The sequence below is a fragment of the Onychostoma macrolepis genome, chromosome 05 (genome assembly GCF_012432095.1).
Source record: "Onychostoma macrolepis isolate SWU-2019 chromosome 05, ASM1243209v1, whole genome shotgun sequence".
In the NCBI taxonomy this organism is placed as follows: domain Eukaryota; kingdom Metazoa; phylum Chordata; class Actinopteri; order Cypriniformes; family Cyprinidae; genus Onychostoma; species Onychostoma macrolepis.
Genome location: NC_081159.1, coordinates 36489797 through 36498946, shown reverse-complemented (window position 1 = coordinate 36498946; position 9150 = coordinate 36489797). Strand labels below are relative to the sequence as shown.

Genomic DNA, 9150 nt, shown 5'->3' with positions numbered 1-9150 from the left:
TGCTGTTGGGCAGATGCTGGATAAACAGGGCTTTTCATTTGATGACAGAATTCAGCGTTTTACAAACAACACAATGCTTTTCACATCATACAGCAAGTAGGGACAGGGAGAAAATATAGCACACACAGTGACTTTATTCTCAAACAACTTATGACGTATCGTGATAAGCCCTTTTTAAAGTTGTCTATTTAGTCTGCATGCTGCTGGTTAAAAGTTAACATGACTGACAGATGATCAACCTGTCCCTGGTACAGTAGATACTGATGAGGTCTTTTCAGATCTGTGAGCAGTTCTAACGCCAATGACATAAAAAACATAAAAATAAATTGCGCTGTGGCAGCAATGTGGACTGTTCATGTGCATTACTTTCATAGTACTTTTGTCATTTTTGCTACAGTTCCCTGTGAGGAAAATAAAATAGCATGGACATTCCCTGGTGAAAAAGAAGAACACTTCAGCAAACTTTTAAAAGTATTTTAGAAAGAATATGCTAAGTTTTCTGCACTGCCGAATTAACTGACATTAATGCTAAACTAAGATACATTTTAATGTAATTTCTATTAAAACCTGTATGCCACGTGTTTAAATACATACAGTGGCCGAGAGAGCTCAACACGCTGCAAATAGAAGAAAAAAAAAAACATCTGCAAATTAAGAAAACAACTTCATTATTATCTGCAAGAACAATTTACTTAATTGTTATACTTTTTAGACATGAAGAACACTACAAATGCACACTCAAATTAAGCACACTTCTTTTTCACAAGGATATCTGGATGATTATCACAACATTTTATTTTTGTTCTTTTCATTTTGCTTAAAACATTCACAAAATTCACCGATGTTGATTGATCCAAGCCGTGATGCATAAGCGATCATTACCAACTGATATACAATGCATCTGTACATGATACTGAATGTATGAAGTCATTTACACCGGTATATTTTAATGCTCTCCATCACAAACGTGCTTAATTTGAACAGTTTTGAGATTCCTTCTTGAACGGTTCACTCTATAATGGCACATCGTCTCATTTTGCATTATGTATTTGGAAGCAACAAAATGGGATATGAATAAGCTTGATTTTTTCCACTCTTCAGAACACCATCTTATCTCTCAGACAATACGGGCAGACGCCGCTGACGGATGTGACACAGACAGAAATGGATTATATTAAGAAGCAAGTGTGGACGCCGGCGGCCTGTCACTTCACATTTCATGTGAGCAGCATGTGGAGATGCTGAATGGAGCACAGAGCTGGTGAGGAAGACTCCGTCCCTAGAGATGATGACCAGTCGTCTCAGTGCTGTTATGAATCAAAGGCTGTCAAACCCAGAGTGGAAACCTGGGAGTCTTGTTTTAAAAAAAGCAGTGTTTGTACTCAGATACAGCAGAAGGAGGATCTACATTTGGTAAAAATGGAGAAAGTGTTTGGAAAGTGTGCAGTGTTGCATTACAGGGATTGTTACCCAAAAATTAAAATTGTGGCCCTTGTGATTCATAAAATGCAAGTCAGTGGCTTCCTGCTTTTGAAAACAATAACAAAAAAAGCATAGCAAGGAAAATTAAAAAATCAATTCCCGTGGCTCTTGACAAAATTGAGGTCTTGTGCAGCAAAATAATCGGTCTGTACAAGAAACCGCTGATTATATACATCATCACTATCTGTAATCCAGAGCCTCAGACAAAAGATCAGGACTGATGTCTAGTTCACAAACGAGTCATTCTTTTGAACCGGTTCTTTTTTGGTGGACTGAATGATCCAGTTAAACAAACTGAACGGTCTAAAACAGTTCACAGCTCAAGCAGCACAGATCTACAAGTTACTGTTACTCAATAAAATGCACTTTCAGATGCCTGACAGTCAGTCCGACTGGAATGAGCCAAAATAACGGCATATCTGATCCGAAGATGAATGAACTCATTCAGCGCTCCACTTCTTCAAACAGTCACTGAACGGAGGAAACACTTCGACTCGGACTGAAGACAGATGAGCTGCTGTTATGCATCTGCATAAAACATTTACGCTTCATTATTGGGTGCTATAATAATATAATTGCGTATATATGACATCATTGTGTGATTACATAAAGAAACTTACGAATTGAACCAGTTCTTGGGGAAAAAAAAAAAAAAAACAGTTTGCAGAAAATAAATCGCACTTCCCTGTTGTCTGTGGTTCTGGATCACAGGTTAATGTTGTAAATAATGTTCAGTTTTTTGAACTATCATCAGGAACCACAGGTATTAATATTTTGTACTTTTTTTTTTTTCTTCCCCAAAGATGGGCAGCCGCTGACTAGCATTTTATAAATCACCCAGGACCACAGTTTCAGCTAAAAAAAAAAAAAAAAAAAAAAAAAGGTCATCTACATCTTGGATGGCCTGAGGGTGAGTAAATTAACAGCAAATTCTAATTTCGGGGTGTGATATCTCTTTAAAAAAAAAATACATGGTCCTGTTTACACCTTAACATGCATCTCCTGTGTCTATACTGAGATTGGATATTGTGGAAGAGAGATGCAGGATGTGTCAGTATGCATGTCGCCACACTGATTCTCTCAAATATACTTGACTTTTAATCTCATCACCAGTGTGTCCTTGCAAGCAGAGTTCTCATTATTGAACTTCTAATGTGCTTCACATGATTCATGCTTCACAAAATTCAGGTATAATGAAGGCATTTCATATCTTATCAGCTATTCCAACTCCGTGCATGAATGGATGTTTCTCTCTTTTCAAAAATGATTGCCTGTTATTTGAGCAGATGTGCTGTATCAGGATGCACTAGCATTTACACTACAATAGAGATGTGGTTGCATGTTTGTGCTCAAGTCTGAATGTGTTTTGAGTGATCCGATCATAAAAGTTTTGGACCCAGTTTATACTGTTTTTGAAAACAGATTGTTCAGACTGGTTGTTTGTGTGTATTTGTTTGCTGATTTATTGATTGAGGTGTAATGAGGCACACTAAGTGCTCATTCGCTATTCTTCACTACGCCACTCCGATTTTATTTGGGTGGGAGATCCCAGACCATGTAAAAGGTTTTCCCCACATGGCTATCCAATTAAATGAATATCCTTAAGGCAAAATTATTATAAACAGTTTCAATTTTATTTACCAAGAAATCAAGTAGTTTCTCTTCAAAACTGGCTCGATATATACACACACACACACACATACATATATTCCAAGGCAGGGAAAACAGTGATCAATTGAGCTGGACCAAAAAAAAAAAAAACAACAACATTAAACAAAACAATTTGTTAACCCATATTATACAGTCCCACATATTCAATCAGGGCAATTAATTTAATTGCAAATAAAAAAATAAATTAAAAAAAAACATTACAACTTCAATTAGAAACCACTGTCCATAAATTTATAAGGTGTCAACCGTATTAAAATGCTAGGTATCCTAGCCTCACAATAAAAATTTAAATAAATACCTTTGAAACTTTAGCTGATCACACACACCCTTCAAGAACTACAGTCATCACCATATACTTCCTAAAGAAGAGAGAACTCTTAACACTTTTGTATAAAAGGGCGTCAGTTTAGTGTACAAAAGGTATACTATTAATCCTTCTACACAATAGAACGGCCTACCGTAGATCAACGATCACGTGCAGTATGCTGTGCTACTGGTTCAGCGTCTGCCACTCATCCAGCCCAAGATACCCAGCATGAGAATTTAAGATATCTAGAATCGACTAAGAACAATCAAAAAATGACTTCTCTACAAAAGAAAGTGCTACAAATGTCATACAATAAAACGTTTCACTTTAACAATCAACCAATCGTTAACACTCACTTGAAATATGCAGTGTCGGTCATTCAATCTCTACCAGTCATTCAATTCAAAATAACCAGCATGAAAACATCTAAAGTCAACTGATTGCTCTTCCAGCGACAGGCAACCACCAGCACGCCAAACAATTGAAACGCCTCTCACCTACTGATCGCGTATTTAAAGGAAATTCTGCCTACTATCGTAGGTACAACAGCGCCTCCTAGTGGCTTGGTTACAGATGGAAAGGAAATTAATGCTTTTTTTTGTTTAGTTTTGTTTTGTTTTGTTTTGTTTTTTATTTAAACTGACACTAAAACATTTATACTATTCTAAAAGATTTATTTTTCAAATCACAATATGTTCTTTTGAAATTTCTATCCATCTTGCATTAAATGGATCAAATGTGACAGTAAAGACAAACATAATGTTACAAAATATTTATTTTCCAAATAAATGCTGTTCTTTTGAACTTTCTATTCATGAAAAATCCTGAAACACAATTTCACAATTTCCACAAAAAAAAAAACAGAAAAAAAAAAACAAATGGCAGCACAACTGTTTTCAACACTGATATTAATCATAAATGTTTCTTGAGCAGTGAATCAGCATATTAGATTGATTTCGGAAAGCTCATGTGACTCTGTAGAGTGGAGTAATGATGCTGAAAATTATTCAGTTAATAAAATTGCAGCAATTAATTGCATTATAACATATATTCACACAGAAAACAGCTATTTGGGATTGTAATAATATTTTACAATTTAACTGTACTTTTTTATCAAATAAATGCAGACTTGGTGAGCAGAAGAGACTTCTTTCAATAAATAAATAAATAAATATCAATCTTACCAAACTCAAACATAGTGTTTGTTAAAAATGTAACATTTCTGAGGATGTTGGGTATACATGGGACCTCTGATCATCAAAATTCCCAAAATGTAATACCACAATCTCTCTGGACATACAGCCAATATATCGATAAAGAGATGGGAAAAAAAAAAATAAAAAATAAATAAATATATTTGCAATGTAAAGTGTCTAAATGCTAAACTATTATTTATTATGTAAATTATAGGCTTTGTACTTCAGTCGTGTTCCAACGGTTCCAACGCACTGATGTTTTGGTTCACTGTATTTTATTTTGATAAAGTAGCAACTGCACTGTCAAGTTAGCAATGCTGAAACTGATGTGTTGAGTGTGTGTGCGCGCGATCATTTCAACTGTTTCCTTATACCAGCACAAAAATCAACTGAAACTGCAGGCTACGGTCTCACTGTTATATATATATATAACTTAATGTAATAATATTTAGTATTTTCACATCTAGGTGGGAATTTTTTTTAAATTGTACTACTGTCTGTTCAAAATAAATGAAAAGAGGTAGATTTAGCATATATATATGCTATATATATATATATATATATATATATATATATATGCTATATATATATATATTTCATTTATTTTGAACAGACAGTAGTACAATTTAAAAAAAAAATTCCCACCTAGATGTGAAAATACTAAATATTATTATTACTATTATTATTATTAATATTATTATTACTATAATTATTACAACAGAAAAATAAATATATATATATATATATATATATTCGGGGTCACGGTTTGATACGATTTCGGTACAACAGAAAAATAAATAAATATATATATATATATATATATATATATATTTTTTTTTTTTTTTTTTTTTAATAATTATAGTAATATATATATATATATTCGGGGTCACGGTTTGGTACGATTTCGGTACAACAGAAAAATAAATATATATATATATATATATATATATATATATATATATATATATATATATTAGAAGGTAACACATCCAGAAAAGGTCCTTGTAAATGCTTTCCTGGACAACAACTATCTGCGCATTAACTGAGTACAAAAAAAAAAATCTCCTTCCTCTAGAACCACTGCTGAAATTGTCTTCAGACGACGCAAAAAATAAATAAATAAATAAATAAAAACAAGCAAAAGACCATTTTGCTGTCAGTTTTAATTAAATAACGAGCCATGCGCCAACCTCTGCTTTCTGTCTGCTTCTGGTTTTACGCTCAAGGTGGTTTTTCTAAGCATATCCCTCAAATCCAGCACTGTTTGGTGAAGATAAAGGTAAAATATAAAGGCTAGGTAAATGAACATCGCACAGCTCGCATTTCCAAGAATGAGTCGTGCCACCCCGCGTAAGATGTACATTAAGGTAGATCCTCTTTATTCTTTTGATGTGCCATATGCCGGTTGTAATTGATTCTGTGCACTTTCATCGTGAATTTCCCCGGCGCTGCGACGCATTACATGCAGAAGAGCTTTCTGGAAGCTCGGAGAATAATGAAGACCGGAGGGTGCGTGAATTCTGCATTATCACACAGCTCTGCTGAGGAAGATGCAGCGATGACAGATAATACCATCTTCACTTCACTGCCCGTTCATAAGACAAATAACGTCCTGCATAGCCAAGCTGGCACAAACTCAGAACCTCTCACTTAAAGGTGGGGTATGTATTTTTTCAAAAATGGCTTTAGATAACGAGTCGGGGACGAGTACCACCAAAAGGACAGATACACCTTGCCAATTTTCTTTTTTTTTTTTTTTTTTTTGGCTGTTCATAGTATTTTTTATTAAATGTGACCAAATTTCATTGTGAATGAATGACATATTCTTGAACTGACCCGCATGCGCAAAAGAACAACAAGATGGCATGAAGCACGCTGTCATACGGAAGTAAACATGGAGGCCAATGTATTTTAATAGTTTACCCTAATTTTACGCGTTTAGTCTTTCATTTATAAGCTGATGTGCCATGAAAGCCAGCAAATTTGCGAGTAGGCTATAAAGAGGAGGAAGATGAGGAGAAGGAGAGCAAAGTTTTTAAATATTTACAGTACGACCTCTTATGTTTAGCTTGTAGAGCTGTCACTATAATACACCGTAAAACAACACCACTAGCCCAGACAGCAACATAGTGTTGGCCCAGATCTGGCCCACGTGAAATCCATGCGGGCCAGATGTGGGCCGGATCTGGGCTGACACTGGTTGCTATCTAGGCTGCCTCTCCCTGACTTTAAGTCTAAAATATTTTTAAAGCAGACGCTTTTATATTTGGTTTTGCCAACGTCCTTGTCTTTCATTTCAATTCAGTTCAAAATTGATTTATTGGCATGACTGTAAAAAAATACAATACTCGTCAGCTTGACTCACTCTCCTCACGTGATGAATAAAATCCGACTCCTGCAGCTGATCTGAGATGCGACTCGGCACACTGCATTGTTCAAAGTAAAAAAAATAAAAATAAAAAAAAAAGTAAAAACTTTATGATGTTAGTTTTAATAAATAAATAAAAATGTTAAAAACAAGAAAATTTCTCTGGCATTTCGTTCTTTTTGCTGTATCGAAAACTTAAGCCCAATTTATACTTCTGCATCGAACCTACTCCGTAGCCTACGCAGAGACGCACAGGCCTGCGCCATAGCCTACGCCGTACCTGACGTCCACCTCTCCACAAATCTAAAGCCCAATTTATACTTCTGCGTCGGACCTACGCCATAGCGTCTACGCCGTAAGCTGTGCGTCGGTTTTGATTTATACTTCTGCGTCGACGTGCAGTACACATGCGGACCGATAGTCTGCAGTGTCCACGGGCATGTTGCTTGTGAATCCGCAGTATTCACTGCGGATTCAAACAATGTTGATCTGCCGTGGTACACGTCCTTGTGGAGATTGTAAGAATGCCATCTTCTCCTGTTCCGTTGTTGTCTCCTTTTTGTAGTTTTAAATAATGATTTAATGATTTGATATTTATTTGCCGCCGTCACGGCTATGCTTCTCCGACGAGCCGCTTCTTCTTCGGCTTTTGCCGTGGTACTGCGGATTCACAAGCAACATGCCCGTGGACACTGCAGACTATCGGTCCGCATGTGTACTGCACGTCGACGTGGACGACGACGCAGAAGTATAAATGAAAACCGACGCACAGCTTACGGCGTAGAGGCTACGGCGTAGGTCCCACGCAGAAGAATAAATTGGGCTTTAGGCTGCCGAACCGTGACACCACTGTGTCCTATCGAAACTAACTCACAGCTCTTGACTGAATAACTTATGATTAATCTATAGCCTATTCCATTCATACAGTGTAAAATATGAAATGTTATTTTACATTTGATTATTTAATTTCTGTACTTGAACACCTACAAATCTAAAAACCCAAAACATCTTTCATTTGTATCTTTGTTCTATTTATTTATTTGTGCTATTGCTTGTAATTTGTTCATTTGTTCTTCTTTATTTACTGACTGTTCACTTGTCTTTAATAATGTTTGAACTTTATATTTGTTAGTCGTATTGTTAGTAGTTAGTGCTGTGTTATTGAAATTGTAATCGTGAATTGTAAAATTTAACTGGTATAGGCTAGGCATATAATTTTGGTGTTATTTAAGCTTATTTATTATAATACAAGATAACGGGTCAAAAACAATTATAACTTTTTTAAATAATTTATCTGTTAATATTTATATTATTTCAAGTAACATTGAAATATTTTATTTCAAGTAGCCTAACTTCGTTGTAAAAAAAAATGTATAATTATTCCGCTTCTTTCAATTTCTTATACTGTAAAAAGTGATAAGTTGACTTAACTTAAAAAAAAATTGAGGAAACCCGTTGCCTTAAAATTTTTAAGTAAATGATAATTAAAAAAAATAAGTTAATTGAATTGTCAAGTTCACTTAACTTTTTTTTTTATTATTATTATGTAAGTTTTAAGTTAAGTCAACTTATCACTTTTTACAGTGTATTAAGCGTTAAAAAAAAAAAAAAATCATCTGGAAGAAGGGGGCCCAAATTTCTGTCTTGCATACCCCCCTTAAAACTCTTCATGGCGCCCTGGATTAAATCATTAAGTATGGTGCTACTGGGCATGTGCACATCAATACAGCATAATTTTGTCACACTGTACAACAATAATTACTATTTTTTAAAATTATTGTAAGGGGTAGGTTTAGGGTTGGGGTAGGTGTAGACGTTAATAAAACACAATCTAATAGGTAGAAAATTAATTCCATTGCTCGTTTCTGGTCGGAGCTGTAGCCACAACCGCGCCACACCAGCTAAGTCTGTCTACACTGGACTCGACAAAGCAACCGTTGAAAATCATTTGAAATTAGACAGCATTATTAGTGATTATAATAAGTTCTATAGTATTTTGTGGCGCCGCGCCGCTCGCGTCCGGTGTAGACACGGTGTTATGATAAGGCAAGAAGAAGGACCCATGTAAATATTGGATCAGCTTTCCAGTGCTGGACAGAAATCAAGGAGCAGGAAGGCCTGCAATC

The 9150-nt window shown here is 35.3% G+C and overlaps 1 long non-coding RNA gene across 1 annotated transcript; it reads right to left on the bottom strand.

The window, feature by feature from the left end:
* Positions 1-3101: 3101 nt before the first annotated feature.
* On the bottom strand, positions 3102-3981 carry LOC131541687 (uncharacterized). Its single transcript, XR_009271559.1, has 4 exons — positions 3817-3981; positions 3612-3715; positions 3452-3512; positions 3102-3222 (listed from the first exon to the last, which is right to left on the bottom strand). It is a non-coding gene; the product is annotated as an uncharacterized LOC131541687 (long non-coding RNA).
* Positions 3982-9150: the final 5169 nt, after the last annotated feature.